General features: G+C 43.6%; 1 pseudogene; it reads right to left on the bottom strand.

The window, feature by feature from the left end:
- Positions 1–11,910: 11,910 nt before the first annotated feature.
- On the bottom strand, positions 11,911–17,288 carry LOC117976878 (keratin, type I cytoskeletal 18-like; annotated as a pseudogene).
- Positions 17,289–17,852: the final 564 nt, after the last annotated feature.

The following is a 17,852-nucleotide window of genomic DNA, read 5'->3' as shown; positions in this document are numbered from 1 at the left end:
TGAGCAAAAGACATAAACTGATACTTCTCAAAAGAAAACTTACAAGAAGCCAACAAACATAAAAATATGCTCTGTATTCCTAAACATAATTTTGCTTTCAATGAATAGTTTTAGATCCCTGCTGTCTAGAAAATTTTGGGAATTTGTTAGTATAAAAAAAGAATTTTTTTGGCTGGGCGCGGTGGTGCATGCTTGTAATCCCAGCACTTTGGGAGGCCGTGGCAGGTGGTTCACCTGACGTCAGGAGTTTGAGACCAGCCTGACCAACATGGTGAAACCCCATCTCTACTAAAAATACAAAATTAGCGAGGCGTGGTGGGACATGCCTATAATCCCAGCTACTCAGGAGGCTAAGACAGGAGAATCGCTTGAACCTGGGAGGCGGAGGTTGCAGTGAGCCAAAATCATGGCACTGCACTCCAATCTGGGCAACAAGAGCAAAACTCTGTCTCAAAAAAAAAAAAAAAAGTAGTGCAGTGGTCTTGGCTGGTCTTGAACCCTTGACCTCGTGATCTACCCACCTTGGCCTCCCAAAGTGCTGGGATTACAGGCATGAGCCACCGTGCCCCGCCCAATATGTTTTATTTTGAGATTAACCTTTTTTTTCTTGAATGATTGACATTCTTCACTCTAGTTTAGTGGTAATTATAGAAATTTAGTAGCATAAAATGTTGCTCATATTTTAAAATCCAATTTTCACCACCAGCTTTTGATTCAGTAGTACTACTGGGTAGTGAGCTAAGGACCCACAAATTTAAAATACTTTCTAAATATTCTAAAGATTCTGTCGAAGAAAAGGTATTTTGATATTAACTTTACATTATCTGTAATATTCTTTTTCTTTAGTAAGCACAGTACTAAGTACTAGTCTGGTAATTGGAGAATCCAGCAAAACTCATGTTCCCCTTTTCTAATAAGTCAGGTCTTGCTGTGTCTAATCTGGGCCTGATCAACTCTTTGAAGCAAAGGAAAGAATCTTGGAATTTAGAAAGACAAGAGACCATAGCCAGCACCTAGGTAGGTGGGAGTGAAAGAAGATGACACAGCTGAGGTCCAAAGGTGAAGAAGAAAGCCAGACCATAAAATGTGGTTTAAGAAGGTCTGCTCCAATGGAAATAGTTTCTAAAATGCCTGATTTTTTTTCTCATACCCAAACAGTGGGGCAGCTTCTGTCCCATGGTCTTAAATCCCCCAAGAATTCTACTTTAATTTAATCTTCCTTCAAGCTTATACTTAGAGCTGAAGTCCATCTTATGGTTTATAAGAGGTTGAATAATCTGACAGGTCTTCCATTGCTATTGGGGGACATGAGACTATTTGTCTTTTAGAGAAACTCTGTATGAAACTATTTTAAATCCTTTCTACATCATTGCTGAAATGTGTGAAAGCAGTAGTGATATTGAAATTTGGTTTCAAAATCGCAAGAACACCAGATAAAGATGTGAGTTTTCTACTTTATGACTTTCTATTCTGTGATGGTTTCAAATGTGTTTCTAGAGATATTTGTACTCAGTAACTTTATCAGAACACTAAGTACCTCTCTAAATGTAAGAAAATCTATTTTTTTTTTTTTTAATTTTCAGGTTTTTTTTTTTTTTTTGAGATGGAGTTTAGCTCTTGTTGCCCAGCCTGGAGTGCAATGGCATGATCTTGGCTCACTACAACCCCTGCCTCCCGGGTTCAAGCGATTCTCCTGCCTCAGCCTCCCAAGTAGCTGGCATTATAGGCACCTGCCACCACGCCCAGCTAAGTTTGTATTTTTAGTAGAGATGAGGTTTCACCATGTTGGTCAGGCTGTTCTTGAACTCCTGACCTTAGGTGATCAATCCACCTCGACCTCCCTAAGTGCTGGGATTACAGGCGTGAGCCACTGCACCTGGCCCCGATTTTCAGTTTTTTTAATATAAATTGAGATAGGTAATTTAAACACTACATGACCAAATTTCTTATGGTAATGTAGCTTAATGTATTTATTGCATATATATAATATATACATATATTATATATATGTACACATGTATATATTATATATGTGTATATATATATATTTTAAAAGGAGTATCACTCTGTTGCCAGGCTGGAGTGCAGTGGCATGATCTCGGCTCACTGCAACCTCCCAGGTTCGAGTGATTCTCCTGCCTCAGCCTTCTTAGTAGCTGGGATTACAGGCACATGCCACCACACCCAGCTTATTTTTGTATTTCTAATAGAGACGTGGTTTCACCATGTTGGCCAGGATGGTCTCGATCTCTTGACCTTGTGATCTGCCTGCCTTGGGCTCCCAAAATGCTGGGATTACAGGCATGAGCCACCGCACCCAGGCTACTGTGTATATTTTTACAATATACTGTGTCATTGGGAAGCTTAGAAAATTGCTGAAGTCCAGGTGCCATGGCTCATGTCTGTAATCCCAGCACTTTGGGAGGCTAGGGTGAAAAAAAACACTTGAGCCCACGAGATTGAGACCAGCCTGGGTAACACAGCAAGACTTTGTTTCTATAAAGAATTACCAAAAAATTAATTTATTTGTATGTACATTTAAAAGGAGGAGATTGATTTTTCTTCTGGAGAGTTATAATTACATTCAAAGCATACTTTTTGCATTAAAAAATTAAAATTCTTGAAAAGCAAACATTGATGCAATTCAACTCTTTTTTATTTTTTTGAGCCAGAGCCTCACTCTGTCACCCAGGCTGGAGTGCAGTGGCACGATCTTGGCTCACTGCAACCTCTGCAGCCCAGCTTCAAGCGATTCACCTGCCTCAGCTTCTCAAGTAGCTGGGATTAAAGGCACCTGCCACTGTGCCTGGCTAATTTTTGCAGTTTTTAGTAGAGATAGGGTTTCACCATCTTGGCAAGGCTGGTCTTGAACTCCTGACCTCATGATCCACCTGCCTCAGCCTCCCAAAATACTGGGATTACAGGCGTGAGCCACCATGCCCGGCTGCAATTCAACTCTTAGATCACTTGTTATGCCTTCATTCTTAGTGTGTATACAAAAGCACATGGTTAGTTTTTGCTTCATCAGACCTATAAGAGGCACATCTCTATTAGACAAACATCATTCACGTAGTTTTTCATAGACACTGAAATGTAAGATATATCAAGAGATTCTAAGTGGAGAAGTGCTTTGTGGTTGATTAACAACAGCATGTGATACATGGGGTAGGTTTTTAGAGTAAGATTCCATGCATTATAGTAAGGGAGAAACATTTTAGATCTTCAATTCATGTTGTTTTTCCAATTGCTTATTAAAATAATAAGATACAGTGGATTTAAAAAAAATTTAGATTCTGTGTGAACTTAATTTGTTTTAATTAAGCATAATTGTTTTTGTTTCTACTATTGTGCATTGAACAAAGTATTATTTTTTTTTACCAGTGTTAACCTATCCAACCTAACTGAAGCTTGTAGGTAACAGATGGTAACAATACACTATTGGTTAACATAGTTGAATAACATTTTTAGGGATCCCTTTTTTCAATAACTTTAAACATCAAACAGTTTAAAGAATATTGTTTCTATTGGTAATATTTTTATTCTTTTTGTAACTACAGGGCCATTATAATGGTAATAATGAAGATTATATAAAAGTACAATTTAAAGCCATGTATTTCTGAATATTGAATGAGTATTTACAAAATTTTATTCCACTTTGTTTTTTGCACATGTCACCTTTCTGACTTGCAAAATATATGCAGACTGATAGTCTTGTTTTACAAGGATAAAATATACAAATATATTCCTCTAAGGATAAATCTTAGAAGTAAAGGAGTTATGGAGTAAGTGTTTGTGTGAGTTTGGGTGTATACCTATTTTGCAAAGAAAAGAAAAATATTGAAATAAAACATAATTTCCAAAGTGTTGATAATTTACTAAAAAGGCAAAAATGTCAAAAATTCTGAAAGCGAATCTATTTTCTTTGCTTTATGTCGAGCTCATTTCTCTGAGATTTTATTGGTCCTCCATAGGATTCTCCCCATGCAAATCCCCCCCCCCTTTTTTTTTTTTGAGATGGAGTCTCACCGTGTCACCAGGCCGGAGTGCAGTGGCATGATCTTGGCTCACTGCAGTCTCTGCCTCCCGGCTTCAAGTGATTCTCCTGCCTCAAGCTCCAGAATAGCTGGGACTACAGGCGAGCGCCGCCATGCCCAGCTACGTTTTGTGTTTTTAGTAGAGACAGGGTTTCACAATGTTGGCCAGGATGGTCTCGATCTCTTGACTTTGTGATCTGCCCACCTTTGCCTCCCAAAGTGCTGGGATTATAGGCGTGAGCCACCGCGCCCGGCCAATTGCTTTTTTTTCTTTAATATTAAAGGGAGTCTGGAGAAAGAACTACAACAATCCCAGAACTGGCAAAGGGGCAAATGCTGGAAAACTCCAGGGTGGGAGAATGCCCATCACAGGGCCAAAGATCTGAGCAGATGACTCAAAAAAGAGAAAATCTTAATAGGTCTTAAACAACTGAAAGGTGACTCAAATGTGTCAGTTTAAAAACTGAAAGTGAAAGGGACAATGAGATTTTATTTGCCATATAGACACAAACTGACAACAAAAATTAAAAGAATGTAATATGCAGGAGAGCTTAGATACAGAGCAGCAGGTGCATCAGAGAATGCCGGCGCCGATGGACCTGCTACAGCCCTTTTGGAAAGTCCTCTGGCTGTAACTGTGAACAGTTTACATAGACATCATTTAACCCAGTAACATATTTTCTGAGGATCTATCTTCAGATAATTAGTAAATGTTATGGGATAATTTGTTATTTTCTCCTTAATTCCCAGGATAAATACTTTGTATCCTTCAATCCAATCAAGTTGACATTCAGTATTAACCATCACACCTGTGGACTCCATCCATGGATGAGTGTCACAATTCCAACTGTCAACTTTTCTGGGTGTGAGATTCAGAACCTCAACAGTGGGTTGTGTGCATGCGTAAGGCTGATAATTCTAACATTTGGTTGAGTATGCATACAAGAATCACAATTTTTCCTGTGTGCTGGGTTCTTTTATGACACTCTATGTACCAACCAAGTGCTTTATACAGCATGCATGAGAGCTGCAATCTTCCCTGAGACCTGCATGCTGGTATAGACACATGATCTTACCTGTGGCCTTAAGCCCAACAGAAGAGTCAAAATGTTTCTTTTTTTTTTTCTTTTTCAAGACAGAGTCTCGCTTTATTACCCAGGCTGGAGTGCGATGGTGCGATTTCAGGTCACTGCAAACTCCGCCTCCTGGGTTCAAGAGATTCTTATGCCTCAGTCTCCCAAGTAACAGGGACTACAGGTGTGTGCCACCACGCCCGGCTAATTTTTGTATTTTTAGTAGAGATAGGGTTTCATCATATTGGCCAGGCTTGTCTCAAACTCATGATCTCGTAATCAGCCCACCTCATCCTCCCAAAGTGTTGGGATTACAGGCATGAGCCACCGCACCTGGCCAAAAATGTTTCTTATTGGCTGGGTCCAGGTATGAGACTCATGATCATGCCTGTGGGCTTGGTCCAAAAATGAATGACCATCCCACCTGTGTCAAGATTCACATAGAAGAGTCACAATTCCAGCTGTCACGTATGTTTGGCTATAAAATTGGGGACCTCACTAGTGAGCTGTGTCCATGTGTAAGAGTAACAATCCTAACTTTCAACTGGGAGTGCATGAGAGCCACAGTCTCACCTGCGTGATGGGCACTGTTATAACACTCTACCACCTGAGAGTTTTACGTGATATGCTTGAGAGTCACAAACCTCTCTGTGACTTTTGTACAAGTATGAGATCCATGACCTTACCTATTTCCTTAAGGCTAGCTATGAGAGTCAGAATGTCTCCTCTTCACTGGGTCCAGGTATGAGAGTCATCATTGCCTGTGAGCTGGGTCCAGCTAAATCTTACAATTCCCCCTGTGAGCCTGGCTCAGGCAGAAGAGCTACATCACCTGAAGGCTGGGCCCATGTATATATCGCAATCTCTCTTATGGTCGAGGCCCAGCAGAAGAGTCACATCACCTAGATGTGGGGCCCAGGTATATTAAAGTCCCCTGTTTGGCAGGTCCCAAGCAAGAGAGCCACATCACCTAGGTACTGGGCCCAGGTATGTGTCACAATCCCTCCTGTTGCTTGGGCTCATGTTGGAGATTCACATCACCTAGGTTCTGGAATTAGCTCTACATCACAATCCCACCTATGGCCTTGGCCCAGGCAGAAGAGTTACATAGCCTAGGTACCAGGTATGTGTCACAATCCCCACTATGGGCAGGTCCCAGGTAAGAGAGACACATTGTCTAGGTGCTTAGCCCTGGTATATTGTCACAATCTCTTCTGTTGGCTTGGCCCAGGTTAGATATACACCTCACATAGGTGTTGAGCCCAGGTATGTGTCACAATACTCCCTGTGGGGTGGGCTCAGGCTAAAGAGTCACATCATCTAAGTGCTGGGCCCAGGTATATGTCACAATGCCCCTTGTGACTTTGGCCAGGCATGAGAGTCAGAACACATAGGTGTTTGGTTCAACTATATGTCACTATCCCATTTGTGGCCTTGACCTAGGTGAGAGAGTCGCATGACCTATGGGCCGGGCCCAGGTATACGTCACAGTGTTCTCTGTGGATTGGGCCCATGCAGGACAGCTACATCACCTTAATTCCTGAGCCCAGGTATATGTCAGTCCCCCTGAGAACTTGACCTAAAAAAGGCTCAAATCACCTCAGTACTCGGCCCAGTTTTATGTAATCCCACTTGTGGCTTTAGCCTAGGCAGTGGAGTCACATATCTTAGGTGCTGAGGTAAGAAATCTGTCAAAATCTTTTTTTGTGTTCTAGGTCCAGGAAAAGTGTAACATCACCTAGGTGCTGGACCCAGGTACATGCCACAATCTACCCTCTGGGCGGGACCCAGGAGGAAGAGCAACACAACTCAGAAGATGGGTTCAGGTATATGTCACAATTACCTGGAGGCAGGGCCCAGGCAGGAAAGTCACATTACCTAGGTGCTGGAAGCAGGTGTGTTACAATCCTCCCTTTGGACAGGGACCAGGAAGGAGAGCTACATCACCTAGGTGATGGAAACAGGTGTAGGCCCCAATTTCAAATGTGGGCAGGGATCAAGCAGAAAAGTCACATCCACAGGTGTGTCACAATACTCTTTTAGGGTAAAATCCAAGCAAGACACTCAAATCACTTGGATGCCGAGCCCACCAATGTGTCACAATCTCCCCTGTGGGCAGGGCACAGACAGGAGACTCACATCACCTTGGTTCTGGGCCCACTGATATGTCACAATCCCACATGTGGGCAGAGACAGGGCAAGAGAGCCACAGAACCTGGATGCTGGGCCAGGAATATGTCACAATCCTTTTTGTGGGCAAAGCTAAGGCAAAATAATTATACCACCTTGGTTCTGGGCCCAGAAATATGTTACAATTTCCTCTGTGGGCAGGGCCCAGGAAGAAGTGTCCCATCACCTGGGTGCTTGGCCCAGCAATAAGTTACAATCTGCTTTGAGGGTAGGACCAAGGGAGAAAAGGAGACACATCACATAGGTGTCGGCCCCTGTAATATGTCACAATCCCCACTGTGGGCAGAGCCCTGGCAGGAGAGGCATATCACCTGAGTGCTGAGCCCAGCGATATGTTACAATATCTCCTATGGGCAAGACCCAGGCAAGAGATTTACATCACCTGTGTGCTAGATCCAGTGATATATCACCATGCACCCTGAGGACAAGGCCCAGAAAAGAGTCACATTACTGGGTGTTGGGCCCGGCAATATACCGTAATGCCCTGTGTGGGCAGGGCCCAGGCAGCAAAGCTATATCACCTGGGTGCTGGGCTCAGCGATGTGTCACAATCTCACCTGTGAGCAGAGCCCAGATAGGACAGGAGAGTCACATCACCTAGCTACTATGTCCAGCAGTATAGCAAAATCCCCCATTATGACAGGGCCCAGGCAGTAGAGTCACATCACCTGAGAGCTTGGGCCCAGGTATATCTCACAATCCTATTTAGGAGCCAGACCCAGGCAGGAGAAGCACCTCACTCAGGTACTAGGCAAAGATATATGTCACAACCACATCTGTGGAAAGGTCCAGAGAAGAGCTTAACAATTCCACACATGTCCTGGCTTCAGGTATGAGAGTCAATGCCTGTGAGTTTGGTCCAAGTACATGAGTCAGTCTTAAGGGTTAGCTGGATTTGTGCATAAGATCCCCAATCCTGCCTGCAGGGGACTGTGTTTCAGTAAAGGAGTCACAGCCTCACCAGTGTTCTGAATCCTGGTCTGAGAGTCATTATCCAACTGTGGAAAACATTCACGTAGGAGAGTCACAATTTCAACTTTTGACTGAATCCAGGTGTGAGATTAAGAACTTCAACAGCGGGGTGGCTTTATGATAGAGGGTGACAATCCTTACTGTTGGCTGGGTGTGCATATGAGAGTCACAATCGCTTCTGTGTGCTGGGCCATGTTATGAAACTCTGTGTAACCCAAGGGCTTTATACAGTGTGCAAGACAGTTGCTATCTGCTCTGGAAATTTGTGCTGGTATGGAGCCAGGATCTTACTCATTGTCCTAGGTACAAGAGTCAACATCTCTCCTATTTGGGTTCAGGTATGAAAGTCATCATTGTCCCTGTGTGCTGTGTCCAGAAATGAGTCAGCATCACACCTGTGGCCAGGCCTACGTATGACAGTCACAATTCCAACTGTGTACTCCTGTGAGATCCAGGACCTCACCAGTGGGCTGTGTCCATGTTTGAGGGTGACAATTCTGGCAGCTGAGTGTGAATATGAGAGTCATAATCTCATCTGAGTGCTGTGTTTTTGTTTTTGTTTTTTGAGACAGAGTCTTGCTCTGTCACCCAGGCTGGAGTGCAATGGCGCAATCTTGGCTCACTGTAACCTCTGCCTCCCGGGTTCAAGCAATTCTCCTGCCTCAACTTCCTGAGTAGCTGGGATTACAGTCATGCACCACCACACCTGGCTAATTTTTGTATTTTTAGTAGAGATGGGGTTTCACCATGTTGGCCAGGCTGGTCTCAAACTCCTGATCTCAGGTGATCTGCCCGCCTCGGCCTCCCAAAGTGCTGGGATTACAGGCGTGAGCCACTGTGCCCTGCTCCTGTGTTCTGACACTCTCTGTACCACTCAAGGGCTTTATATGATATGTGTGAGTGTCATAATCCTCTGTTATCTTCATAAAAGTAGGAGACCCAGGACCTTACCAGTTGCCCTAAATGTATCTATGAGAATCAAAATCTCTCCTATTGGCTAGGCACAAGAATGAGTTATTTTCACAGCTGTGAGTTGAGGCCAGGTATGTCACACTCTCACCTGTGGGAAGGAACAAGGCAAAAGAGTCACATCACCTAGGTGCTGGGCCCAGTGTTATGTCACAATTCTTCCTGTAGGCAGGGCCCAGGCAGGAGAGGTGAGTTACCTCACCTAGGTGATGGAAGCAGTGATATAATTCCTTCTGTGGGCCAGGCCCAGGCAGGAGTGTCATCTCACCTGTATACTGTGCCCAGAAATATGTCACAATCTTTTGTGCATAAGGCCCCCCCAAAATAAGTGAAATGACCTAGATTACAGGCCCATAGATCTGTCACAAAGCCTTCTGTGGGCAGAGCCTAGGCAGGAAAGTGATATATCACTGGATGCAGCATGTAAGTGATGTGACTCTCCTTCCTGAACTCTATTCCCCAAGGGACATTGTGACACATCACTGGGCACAGCACACAGGTGATGTGACTTTTTTCCTGGGCCCTGATCTCAGGGGGCATTGTGACATATTGCCTTGCCCGGTACCCAGGGCAGGTATTAAGCAGGAGAGGAGACTAACACCACCTAGATGCTGGGCTCAGGCACATGTCACAATCCCATCTGTGAACAAACCCAGGCAGAAGAAGAGTAACATCTGGGTGCTGGGCCCGGTGATATGTCACAATGCAACCTGTGGTCAGGGGCCAGGCAAAAGAGGAGTCACATTACCTAGGTGCTAGGCCCAGTGATGTGTCACAGTCACCAATTGGGCAGGTCCTAGACAGGAGAGGAAAGTCACATCGCCTAGGTGCTGAGTCCAGTAATGTGTCATAGTCCCAGAGCAGGGAGGGGGCAGGAGAGGAGATTCACATCACCTAGAAGATTGGCCCAGATAGATGTCACAATTTCTCCTTTGGGCAGTGCTAAAGCAAGAAGGTTACATTACCTGGGTGCTGAGCTCAGCAATATTTTACAATCCTTAGGGCAGGGCTCAGGCAGAGAGGAGATTCACATCACATGGTTGATGGGCCCAGCGATATGCCACAATGCCCTGTGTAGGCAGTGCACAGGCAGGAGAGTCACATTATCTGGGTGCTGGGTCGAGGAATATGTCACAATTTTCTCTGTAGGCAGGGCCCAGGCAGGAGAGGAGAGCCACATCACCTAGGTGCTGGGTTCAATGATATGTCACAATTCCCTTGAGGGCAGGGCTCAGGCAGGAGAGTCACATAACCTAGGTGCTTGGCCTGAGTATATGTCACAATCACATTTGTGGGCTTGGCCCAGGCAGGAGAGTCAAATCATTCAGATTCTAGGCAAAAATATCTGTCACAATTACACCCGCAGAAAGGTCCAGGGATGACATTTACAATCCTGCACATATCCCGGGTTATGTATGAGAGCCAATATCTCCTGTGGGTTGGGTCCAAGAATGCAAAGCAGTCTCAATGCCGGACTGAATCCCTGCATGAGAGCCCCAATTCCACCTGAGGTCCAAGAGTCGTTATTCCACCTGTGGACCACATCCATGTGTGAGAGTCACAATTCCAACCTTTGACTCACTCTTGGTGTGACATTCAAAACCTCCACAGTGGTCTGTGTCCATCTGGAAGGGTGACAGTCCTTACAGTCAGCTGGGTGTGCATAGGAGAGTCACAACCTCTTCAGCATGGTTGGCCCTGTTGACACTTTCGGTGCCACTTGAGGAATTTATATGATATGTGTGAATGTTGTCATTCTCTTTGACTTTGGTACAAGTAGGAGACCTAGGACCTTATCCATTGTTGTAAGCCAACCTATGAGAGTCAAAATCTCTTCTCTTGGCTGTGTCCAGGTATATGAGTCATTGTAGCATCTGTATACCTATGTAGGCCCAGGTATATTTAATAATCCCACTTATGGGCAGAGGTAATGCAGGAGAGTCACATCACCTAGGTTCTGGGCCCAGTGATATATTCAGGATAAATGAATTACAATTTTAAAAATAAATATAGTAAAATAACAGGCCGGATGTGGTGGCTTGTGCCTGTAATCCCAACACTTTGGGAGGCCGAGGTGGGCAGGTAACCTGAGGTCGGGAGTTTGAGACCAGCCTGACCAACATGGAGAAACCCCATCTCTACTAAAAATACAAAATTAGCTGGGTGTGGTGGTGCATGCCTGTAATCTCAGCTACTCAGGAGGCTGAGGCAGGAGAATCACTTGAACCTGGGAAGTGGAGGTTGTGGTGAGCCAAGATCGCACCATTGCACTCCAGCCTGTGCAACAAGAGTGAAACTCTGTCTCTAAATAAATAAATAAATAAATAAAACAAAATAAAATAAAATACTGTCATTACTTCTAGTTGATGTAACACAAGAATTCAGATGTTGTTGCTGTAGAAACTCAATGTGTCATGGCTGACTCCACTTTACTTCCTGTCTTTCTATTTTAGACAATCAAAGTAGCACAAGCAAAGCCAGAAATGCTCCACCCTGATTGCAAACACACCAGTGCCCTTCTAGTGAGAATATATGTGTGAGGATATTAACTTGAAATTCTTGGCATCTTTTGTAGAAGTACAGACTTCTATATGACAAATAATAAAGACAAGAATTTAACATTGCAATAGAATCAGAAAGATATTCTAAAAGTACCTTCTAATCCATTATTATTATTATTATTATTATTTCACCAGAATGGTTGTGATAGAGTGGTTGCAGCAGTGTGGTCATAAATAACCCATACCGTGTACTTTGTCATTTTTGGTCTATGACCATAAGACTTTTATGCTTAAAAATAAATGTTTTCTTGCCAGGTGGAGTGGCTCACACCTGTAATTCCAGAACTTTGGGAGGCCAAGGCAGACAGATCACCTGAGGTCAGGAGTTTGAGACCAGCCTGGCCAACATGGCAAAACCCCATCCCTACTAAAAATACAAAAATTAACTGAGCATGGTGGCAGGTGCCTGTAATCCCAGCTACTCAGAGGGCTGAGGCAGAAGAATTGCTCGAACCTGGGAGGCAGAGGTTGCAGTGAGCTGAGTTCACGCCACTGCACTCAAGCCTGGGTGACAGAGCTAGACTCCACAAAAAAGAAAAAAAAAATTATTTTCCTAATTCAGGAATTTAACATGATTTTCACAGCCTCACATTTTCAAAAATGGTTTATTCTAAAAGAGAAATGTGATTAAACCATTTTTTCCCCAAAAAGAGTAGAGTGACAAATTATAATCTAGTGTACAGTTAATAAATACAATATAAAGATGTAGCCATTTATTTTAGCTGCATACTTGGGGATAAGACACTTTTTGGGCTATAAACCAAGGGTTTTCAGAGACGTTAGCTCATAAAACGTGGGGTGACCTGGTATAAAAACATTCACCTCTGTACCCAAAACGGACATAATTCTGTGTCTTTCACTCCTAATTTCAACTATTAACCCAGAACTGGAGAAATATAACATGCCATTATACCACAAAGCATTTTATTATTTTTATTTTAGATTCATGGGGGTACATGGGCAGATTTGTAACATAAGTATACTGCATAATGTCGAAGTTTGGGCACTTAATAATTCCATTGTCCAAGTAGTGTACCTCATACCTGATAAGTAGTTTTTCAATGCTGGTCTTGGCAGTTTTTTTAAAGAACTCCCAGCATTTATTGTTTCCATGCTCACCCAATGTTTAGCACCCAATTATAAGTGAGAACATGTAGTATCTGAAATACGTATATACCGTGCAATACTAAGAAACCACAGAAAAAGATGTTCTTTGCAGCAACATGGATGCAGCAGAAGGCCTTTATTCTTTTTTTTTTTTTTGACCTTTGAACTTTTTATTGGCCTCTTGCTCCCCAAAGAGTACCCTGCTTCTGCTGGCTTAATGTCTCAGAATTTGGTGTCATTGGTCTCAGACAGCACTTTGCCATCCATTCTCTGGCGGGTGGTGGTCTTTTTGATGGTTTGCATGGAGTTGCTGCTGTCCAGGGCATCAACTAGATTGAAGTCCTCGCCATCTTCCAGCAGGCGGCGGTAGGTGGTGATCTCAGCCTCCTGCTTGACTTTGATGTTCAGCGGGGCCTTGTACTCCTGGGCCTGCTTGACTTTGATGTTGAGCAGGGCCTTGTACTCCTGGGCCTGGGTCTGTGCCAACTCTGACTACAGGTGCAGCAGGATCCCATTGAGCTGCTCCATCTGCAGGGCATAGTGGGCTTCCACCTCCCTCAGGCTGTCCTCCAAGCTGGCAGAAGGCCTTTATTCTAAGCAAATTAACAAAGAACATGAATCTAAGATTCATGGGTACCTACTTTAATTCTGTCTTTTTTTATGGTGAATAGTGCTGCAGTAAACATGTGAGTGCCAGTGTCTTTTTGGTAAAATAATTTTTTCTTTGGGTATATACCCAGTAATTCGATTAATGGGCCAAATAGCTATTCTATTTTTAGCTATTTGAGAAATCTTCAAACTGTGTTCTACAGGGGCTGAATTAATTTGCATTTCCACCAACAGTGTATATAGATTCCCTTTTCTCCACAACCTCAACATGTTTTTATTTTTGTTGCATTAACTTCTAAGGTGTTAGTTATAATTTTTTTTCTAGAGCCCTGTGTCTAGAAGAGTACTTTCTGCATGTTCTTCTAGAGTTTTAATAGCTTGAAGTCTCACAGTTAAGTCTTTCAACTATATTGAGATATATTGTTTATATGGTGGGAGGAAGAGTTTTTTTTTCTTCTTCTGCATATGACTAACGAGTTTTCCCAGTATCATTTATTAGATAGGGAGTTATTTTCTTTTTATTTCTGTTGACTTTGTCAAAAGTAGGTTGTAGGAGTGTAGCTTTATTTCAGGGCTCTCTCTTCTGTTCCACATGGTTTGGCTCTGTGTCCCCACCCAAATCTCACCTTGAATTGTAATAATCCCCACACGTCATTGGAGGGTCTGGGTGGGAGGTGATTAAATCATGGGGGTGGGTTTTTCCCATGCTGTTCTCTGGGTCGTGAATAAGTCTTTTAAGATCTGATGGTTTTATAAAAGGGAGTTCTTCTGCACATGCTTGCTCTTGCCTGCTGCCATGTCTTGCTTTCCCTTTGGCTTCCATCATGAATGTGAGGCCTCCCCAGTCATATGGAACTGTGAGTCAATTAAACCTTTCTTTTATAAATTACCCAGTCTCAGGTGTGTCTTTATTAGCAGCATAAAAATGGACCAATATAGTCTGTATGTATATTTTTGTACCATGACCATGTTATACCGATTACTGTAGCTTGTAGCACAGTTTGAAGTCAGGTAATTCGAGGCCTCCAGGTTTTATTTTGTTTGTTTGTTTGTTTAATGTTAGTTAGAAAACTCGTTAGTCATATGCAGAAGAAGAAAAAAAAACTCTTCCTCCCACCATATAAACAATATATCTCAAGATAGCCTTGGCTATTTTGGCTTTTTTTATTCTTCCATATAAATTTTAGAATAGCTTTTTTCCCTATTTCTATAAAAATGGCATTGATAGTTTGATAGGAATAAAAATCTGCAGGTTGTTTTAAGTGGCATGGACATTTTAATTATATTAAATCTTCAAATTCATAAGCATGAAATGCTTCTCCATTTATTTGTGTTTTGTCTGATTTCTTTCAGCAGTGTGTTTTCTTTGTAGCGATATTTTACCTCCTTCGTTTAATGTATTCCTAAGTATGTTATTTTTTGTTTGTGGCTATCGTAGATAGAATTCTGTCCTTTTATTTTTTACCTCTGAACTTTTTATTGGCCTCCTGCTCCCCAAAGGGTACCCTGCTTCTGCTGGCTTAATGTCTCAGAACTTTGGTGTTGTTGATCTCAGACACCATTTTGCCATCCACCGTCTGGCGGGTTGTGGTCTTTTGGATGGTTTGCTTGGAGTTGCTGCTGTCCAGGACATCACCAAGATTGAAGTCCTTGCCATCTTCCAGCAGGCGGCGGTAGGTGGCGGTCTCAGCCTCCTGCTTGACTTTGATGTTCAGCGGGGCCTTGTACTCCTGGGCCTGGCACTGCCCCTCTGCCAGGGTCTGTACCAGCTCTGACTCCAGGTGCAGCAGGATCCTGTTGATCTGCTCCATCTGCAGGGCTTAACATGCCTCCACCTCCCTCAGGCTGTTCTCCAAGCTGGCCTTCAGATTTCTCATTGAGTCCAGGTTGATCTTCAAGGACTGGACTGTACATCTAAGCTCTGTGAGCATCATCTCAGCAGCTACAACCTTGGTGGACTGCGTGGTGACCACTATAGTACTCTCCTCAATCTGCTGAGACTGGTACTTGTCCAGCTCCTCTCGGTTCTTCTGAGCTACCTCGTCGTATTGGGCCTGGATGTCTGCCATGATCTTGGCAAGGTCCTGAGCTTTGGGGGCAACTACTTCCTTGGTCAACCCAGAGCTGTCAACCTTGGCTTGTAGTCCTTTTACTTCCTCTTTGTGGTTCTTCTTCATAAAGAGCAGCTCCTCCCTGAGAACCTTGATCTCTGTCTCCAACCGCAGCCGAGTGACATTGGTGTCATCAATGAGTTTGCAAAGCCCATGGATGTTGCTCTCCACAGACTGGCAGATGGCCAGCTCTGTCTCACACTTGGGTCTAAAGTCATCAGCAGCAAGACGGACTGAAGGGGGCCAGCTCCTCCATGCCTGTGGGTATTTCTTGTCAGGTGGGATGAGAGACTGAGAAAAGAAATAAGACACAGAGACAAAGTACAGAGAAAGAACAGTGGGCCCAGGGGACCGGTGCTTAGCATACAGAGGACCCACACTGGCGCCAGCCTCTGAGTTCCCTCAGTATTTATTGATCATTATTTTTACTGTCTTAGTGAGGAGAGTGTAACAGGGCAACAGGTGGGGAGAAGGTCAGCAGGGAAACATGTGAGCAAAGGAATCTGTATTATGAATAAGTTCAAGGAAAGGTACTGTGTCCAGATGTGCACGTAGGCTAGATTTATGTTTCTCTTTACCGAAACATCTCAGTATAGCAAAGAGCAACAGAGCAGTACTGCTGCCAGCATATCTTGCCTCTAGCCACAGGGCGGTTGTCTCCTATCTCAGAAGAGAATGAATGGGAATGGCCAGCTTTACACCGAGACATTCTATTCCCAGGGATGAGCAGGAGACAGAAGACTTCTTCTAATCTCAACTGCAAAGAGGCCTTCCTCTTTCACTAATCCTCAGCACAGACCCTTTATGGGTGTCAGGCTGGGGGATGGTGAGGTCTTTCCTTTCCCATGAGGCCATATCTCAGGCTGTCTCAGTGGGGGGAAACCTTGGACAATACCCAGGCTTTCTTGGGCAGAGGTCCCTGCGGTTGTGTCCCTGGTTAATTGAGAATGGAAAATGGCGATGACTTTTACCAAGCATACTGCCTGCAAACATATTGTTAACAAGGCACATCCTGCACAGCCCTAAATCCATTAAACTTTGATTCATTACAGCACGTTTCTGTGAGCACAGGGTTGGGGCTAAAGTTACAGGTTAACAGCATCTCAAAGCAGAAGCAATTTTTCTTAGTACAGATCAAAATGGAGTTTCTTCTATCTTGCTTTTCTACATAGACACAGTAACAATCTGATCTCTCTTTCTTTTCCCCGCAACGGACACTGTCGATCTGCAGAACGATGTGGGCATTGTCCACAGTATTTGTGAAGATCTGAGCCCTCAGGTCCTTGATGGTCTTGAAGTAATGGCTTGTCTCTGACCTGAGGTCCCATCTTCTCCAGGTGCTCCCAGATTTTGCTCTCCGCCTTCCGGTTCTTGGTCCTCAGGCTCCTCACTCTGTCCAGGTAGGAGGCCAGGCAGTAGTTCAGGGTTTACATGGTCTTCTCATTCTGGATGCCTCCCATTCCTGTCAGACCCCTGGCTATCCCCGCAGCCAGGACCCTGAACCCCATGGGCCTTGGAAGCTGGTGAAGCAGGACACGGAGATCCTGGAACCAGAACCCCCCATGCCTGCATAGATGATGGCTGCGCTGCTGACTGGCCAGGCACCTGGACAGAGCCCAGGGACTGGTAATTGGTGAAGGCTGAGCGAGTGGTGAAGCTCATGCTGTCCAGGGAGGAGAGCAAGAGGACAGGACTCAGGCCTTGCCGACGACCAGAACTGTGTTTTTTATTTTGTTCTCAGCTTGAATGTTATTCATGTACAGAAATGCTACTCATTTGTGTATGTTAATTTTGTATCCTGAGACTTTGCTTAAGTCATTTTTTAGGCTTAGGGGTCTTTTTGTGGCATCTCCAAAGTTTCCCAGGTAGAGAATTATATCATCTGTGAGAATAATTGGACTTTCTGTTTTCTTATTTAGATCCCTTTTATTTCTTTATCTTGTTTAATTTCTCTAGCTAGGACTTCCAGAACTATGTTGAATACGAGTGTTAAGAGTGGATATTCTTGTCTTATTTTTATTCATATGGAGAGTTCATCCAGCTTTTGCCTGTTCAGCATGATTTCAGCTGCAGATTTGTCACAGATGGCTTTACTATTTTGAGATGTTTTAATACCTAGTTTGTTGAGAATATTTTTATAGATATTGGATTTTTTGAATGCCTTTTCTGTATCTATTGTGATAATCATGTTTGCTTTTAATCATCTTTACCTGATGAATCACATTT

Source organism: Pan paniscus, chromosome 20 (assembly GCF_029289425.2).
Source record: "Pan paniscus chromosome 20, NHGRI_mPanPan1-v2.0_pri, whole genome shotgun sequence".
Classification (NCBI taxonomy): Eukaryota; Metazoa; Chordata; class Mammalia; order Primates; family Hominidae; genus Pan; species Pan paniscus.
The sequence above is the reverse complement of the archived record's forward strand: the minus strand, read 5'-3'. Positions and strand labels throughout refer to the sequence as shown.